The sequence below is a fragment of the Triturus cristatus genome, chromosome 5_2 (assembly GCF_964204655.1).
Source record: "Triturus cristatus chromosome 5_2, aTriCri1.1, whole genome shotgun sequence".
Lineage (NCBI taxonomy): Eukaryota > Metazoa > Chordata > Amphibia > Caudata > Salamandridae > Triturus > Triturus cristatus.
In genome coordinates this window covers 101,581,473-101,587,306 of record NC_140588.1, presented here as the reverse complement: position 1 = coordinate 101,587,306, position 5,834 = coordinate 101,581,473, and the positions used below count along the sequence as shown (strand labels likewise).

The 5,834-nt window shown below is 42.5% G+C and overlaps 1 long non-coding RNA gene across 1 annotated transcript; it reads right to left on the bottom strand.

Annotated features, from left to right (window-relative positions):
- Positions 1 to 4,903: 4,903 nt before the first annotated feature.
- LOC146822695 (uncharacterized) lies at positions 4,904 to 5,320 on the bottom strand. The gene is made up of 3 exons (XR_014961824.1): positions 5,203 to 5,320; positions 5,020 to 5,088; positions 4,904 to 4,925 (listed from the first exon to the last, which is right to left on the bottom strand). It is a non-coding gene; the product is annotated as an uncharacterized LOC146822695 (long non-coding RNA).
- Between the last annotated feature and the right edge of the window lie 514 nt (positions 5,321 to 5,834).

The following is a 5,834-nucleotide window of genomic DNA, read 5'->3' as shown; positions in this document are numbered from 1 at the left end:
TACCTCATTGAAAGATATGATAGCTCATTAATATCTACCATTTTTAATATCAGCTCTTTAAATAGGAAACACAGTGAACAGTTGCCTACTCTGCAAATCACCCAGTGTGTGAACCTGTGTTTACACAATAAACACAAGGCAGACGTGTACATATGTGTCAACAAATCCATGGTTTATAACCCGCTGTATTGTAGAGAAACAACCTTGGACTCTCCTGATTTTTCAAGCCAGTTTGCCCATTTGAAGTTCCTTAAAATGTTTGCATGTACAAGAGATACAATACATACATTACATGTGCAGCCCTAAACTTGTTTATATGTAATTCCTCCAATTAACATCTGTGTAGAACGCAGCCACCATTCATCTTGACCAAACAGAATTTTTTTTATGAACGCTGAGGAAATATCAGTCAAAATTACCTCTGAACATCTCGCTAGGGACTCATGTTTTTTTTTCATTTTGGGCAGTATTTGGGAAATTGTCAATCCGCACAAAATTGTGGCAATAACCACAGATCATCAACTTGATACGTTAATTAAACAGGGCTGTGCATACAATCCCTTGACAACGGCTACTACAACTAATAACTCCCCACCTTATTTGCACATAAGTTTTCTTAACATTCCTCAGCCCTTAACCCACACTGTCTCTCCAAAGCCCCAAGAAGCCGCACATAGTCAAGTACAATCTTGCAAACTATCCTATCAAACTGACTAAACCAAGTCCATCCTTGCAAAGTCCTTTCACCATCCTATCAAACTGACTACCCTATTGTTCCCACTTTTAAATCAATTATCTTGTTAGTCAACCTGTCTTTGGACCAACGTTCCACCTGGATGATCTGATGAGTAACAATTCAACTCTTTTCATCTGTTGAAGAAGCTGTTCCCTGTCCTGCAGTCAAGAAAACTATCCGAAGAGGTTTTCTTGTCCACTAGCAAACATGTGATGAATATTTAGGCATTTTTATTTTCCCATTTTAGCTGTTGTGAATTCCAGTGGCATTTGTCAGTGTTTCCTAATGCTTCCAGAAGCTGAAAGAACAGTGGTTATTAGTATTTACAAATTTTGTGCCATAAAATGTCATGTGGATGGTGCTTTTGTAGTGCTTATACAGAAATCTGATTTTATTTCCTTTCTTCCCTTATTCAATTCAACCTTCCTTCTATCCTGCTCTTTCGCCCTTCTTTTGATACTTTCCTTGAATTTGATCTTTCATGTAACTTCTCTTTATCTCACCTGTAATTTTCCAGCACTAATGTATGAATGCATGTATGTGGTATTTCTGTAGAGTGAACCTATCCAAAAGGCAGATCAGTCCTGCACCATATCAAGCGTGCACATGACTGGAGATATGTTCACAGATCTTTAAGATTTGACTGCGGCAGATAAAAGGATAATGTTGGATCTGTAACACACCACCATTAAGCTGTTTTCTTCAGTCTATTGACAGTTATTGACTGAATTCATATTTTTTGCATAAGACATGAGGTATATATTTGGGGTGCTTGATGATCCGTTATTGCAAACCAGGGTCACCGTGCTACGTTCTGCCAAGAAATGGTTGGACTAATGTAAGTATTGTCCAATTCTCCCTTGTTATGTGGATAAGCCTGCTAAAGAATTAATATCCATACTTTTGGCTATATAATTGGCTGTATGACCTTTGGTGACAGCCAACTATGCTGCTGTGTGAGAAGTTGGCCTGGTATATGCTGTCCACTAGTTAAAGTGGGCACCTTGTACCAGTCCACCAACCCTTATGGTGATTAGGTCAAAGATAACTTTTATTGAAAGCTATCCTAGTGGTAGCTATGGAGAGCAGCGTTCAGGCTAAGTCTTGAAGGAATGTGGAGCACCTTATTTTACCAGAATGCAACCTTATAGTATTGGTTAAATGAAAGGGAAACCAGACAGTAGTTATAAAAAATATGTCTTTATTATATATAACACTCTCTAGTATCCTCTACACGTGGATAGAACACAAATCAAATAATACAGTTGCAAAGAATCAAACATAAGTAGCACGATACACAGTGGGCTCCCGGGGGAGACCAAACCATATTCTAAATAAGTGGTATAAACCAAGACTCGGGACAAGACCTAGTCTAGAAGGTGTAGAATCACTGGTACCCCAAGATACCACCCTAGGTGAGTGAGTAGGGACCCCATGGAGGACGGGTGCAGTGTGAGAACACAATTGCGTGCTCCGTATAATTCAATGGGAAAGTTGCTGTTGGAAAATCAGAGATTAAAGACCCTTCCCAGCAGATTACGAGGACAACCCTTGGAACATAAGAGTTTGAAGAGCCACCCCACCCATGGATACCTTTGTACCAGAGTTACCTATTCCAGAGGTGCCGGGTGCATAGGCACGAAGTGGCGTCGGAAACTCGTTGTTCTCTATGGATGTCGACAAAGAAATGCTGCTGCAGGAAGAACGAAAACTGTCCCGTGGAATCCAAATGTGGATTCTAGATGAGAAGAACCTGAAAACAGAGGGGACAGAGTCTGGGTCACTTTGAGGTGAATAGGGGCACGGTAGACGAATGCCCACCAATGTCGGGTGCTTCAGGTGTGATGATGGTGATCTTGACTCTTGAGCTGTGAGGACCCGGAGATGTCAAGGACAACCAGGAGCAAGAGGTGAGCTGTACCGCAAAGGATGAAAAGTGATGATGGGTCGTGTCCGGCAGGAGCACCAACAAGCCTTGGCAGCGGCAAACAACGTAGATGGTCAAATTCGGTGTCGATCGGGCCCAGCAAGGACCAGGCAACTCACCACAGCAAGGGGAGTCAGGGCAGGCTTGGAGCAACCAGGGGAGCCCAAATAAAGCAAATTTGACCCTCAAGTGGACCTACAGGCCGAAGGCACAGGAGACGCGAGGGGACCTCAGGCAGTTTCACAGGATACCAGCTAGCAGGGCACGGAGTGCAAGGATGCCAGAGTCCTTCTCAGACAAGATGCACTGGGATCTGGGCTACAAAAGGCCCAATGCATAGAATTGTTGCATGAAAACAAGCATGTGCAGCTGCAAATGAATGCGGTGCACAGGGGTATGGGTATACGGTCCCCACGAGGGTTATCCACCTCAAACTCAGTGAGAGGGCATCTGAACCTCAGAGACCTTCAGAAACTCACCTCCTGTGTTGCTGGAGCCTGTGGAGTCCACAGGAGTTCAGTATCAGCAAACCAGTCAGATACATTACGGTGCCTGCGTTTGCAGGGAAGTGACTCCTTCACCCCAAGGCAGATTCTTCTGTTGTTTTGGAAGTCCACAGGGTCCAGCATGGAGCCTGTATGGATCACCGACAGTGGCAAGACTGGGGACGGCAAGGGAAGATGAAGTCGAGCCCAAAGGAGGTCCAGCGAAGTCCAGCATGTCCAGACTGTCGCAGTGTAGTGGTATCTTCTTGCAGAATCTTGTCCACATAAAATCCAATGTCCTGTAGCCAGACAATCCATTTTATTCCCACGGGAAAGGGTTGGAAAGATTCTGGGGACCCTTCTAGGGGAGGGACAGGACAGAGGGGTGGCTACACCCATGTCCTTTGTCCAGATTTGCGCCAGAGCAGGAGCACCTTTTCATGAAAAGCCCAGCACCGTGCCTTCAGGATTATTAAGGCCTGCTATAGGGGTGACTTATAAGGTTTTAAGTGTAGTGATATATATATATAGATATAGTGAACCTATATCTCTCGTAAGTGCTACAAGCACCAGCTTACACAGGCTGCAGTAGCAGACCTGAGGTCCCATTTTGCATGGCCTCTCATGGGTGGCATAATACATGCTTCTGCCCATGGGAGACCGCTGGGGTACATATGCCCTGGGTACATGTGTACCATATACTAGGGACTGATAAGGGTACCCCAGTATCCAATCTGGAGTTGTACCAACATACATATCAATTTAATGGAGAAAGCAGATAGGCTGGGGTCCTGAAGAGCAGGATCCCAGCCAGACTAGTCAAAAACCAGCAAAACACCAGAAAAAAAGTGGGGGTAACTATGCAGTCAGATCCTACCTTCCTACATGCTACATGAAATAACATGAAAAACAATTTCGGTTTTGGCTAAATGGCAGCAAGGCAGAGCCTAATAACGTCAATAAACAAGAAGGTGCCAATGCTGCACTTTCTTCAACAGAAACTTGCACAAAAGTGTATTGAATAAAACAATACCACTGTCAACTACTTTTTCAGTTGGATTTAATCCAAGAAATTTTTCCAGATTACATTAATTCTCTATTACAAATATATATTGCACAAACCTGAAATCAACCAACATTTATGAATCAACATAAACCACTTTTTCTCTCACACAACCTTTTTTGGCATTTTTCATTCTTTGTTCACTTAAACGACACCACCAATCACATCACGCAATCATCCACAAATAAGTCTCATACTCACTGGTCACACACGCTAACTACACAACATTTATATCAAATTGACATTTGGACAGAACCATAATTAAATTCAATGAATAAACAAAAAGGCCATCAACAGACATCAATTGATCGTAATTATTAAAAACTACACTCTGTTTTCTGTTTTGTAGAATAGATTGGCCTAAAACGATAAGGTCTACGCGTTTCGAATCCCTTCTCTTGCGGGGATTCTCATCAGGACCAATACTTGCAGAAAAAGACACAAACAAAACTTTATTTTACTAAATGACCCCAAACAACTTGGCTGCAACCGCAATGCATGTGCTAAAATCTTACCTGCAACTAAATGCTTGCAAAGACTCCAATGGTGTTTCAAACAAACACTCGACCTAAAAACATAATTGTGTCACCACGACCTGTCTCACTTTATCTAAGTCATGTCAGCTCTATTATTAGTGTCGTGAGAAGTCAAAATGGTCTTACTTGGAACCTTTGGAGGTGATAGAGAGATAATTCTTTCGTTGCACGGATGAATCTAAAAATGATGGAAATTCTTAAATTAGCGTGGTTCCTTGAAACAAGTGGCCGTAGTTCATCATGGTGCATCGATATGATCTCCAGTGAAATACCTTTTATGAAAGTATGTGTTTGTATGGACGAGTCAATCATGGACATCAGGGTGAACTTGCCTCGACGGTCTAAGTAAAACGGAGAAACGAAAAAACGAAAACGCCGTTTTTTGATGTTTAATGGCAGATATATCGCCCTTCTATCTTCTTGTTAAATCGATTTTGGAAAGTAATTGGTCTTACCTTTGGAGAGTCTTAATCACTCGCGGACCCCCCAGACAACAAATTCAGTTTGAACTACTCTAAATCCAAAATGCCATTTCTAGATGTTGAAGTCTATCCCACTGATGGTTGCTTAGCGACAACGCTATATAAGAAAAAAACAGACAGAAATAAAGCTCTGCACTTGACAAGTAACCACCCATGGGGAACATGGGGAACGGGGTCAAGCTTGATTTGCATATGGCTGGGTTTAGATTGGAATGGCCAGGGGAGCAAAAACACACTGGGCTGAATGTTTGACATTGTGTAGCATTCTGTCCATCAATTGTTCTTTTTGCTACATGAAAAAACAGCAGAGGCAACAAAGACATTTAAGGACCTGCAACAGACTTTTGACTGTTTGCCTATATAGGTCACCCTTTGAATGAAGTAAAACTAGAGTGGCATTTGAGGTGATCTGATAAAATGTAGGAAGGCCCCAAGGCAAGGTCAATGTACCTTTGTGAATCTTTTCTTTCCGTCTGCTCATTTTATTGTACACTGTTTGGCTGTGTTGTGTGTTTACTTCAAAGTCACCACAAGGACTGCGAAGCATTGATTTCTGCCAGACATGTGGGCCTGTGAGGCCACTTTACCGTTGTGTTCCATGTAGC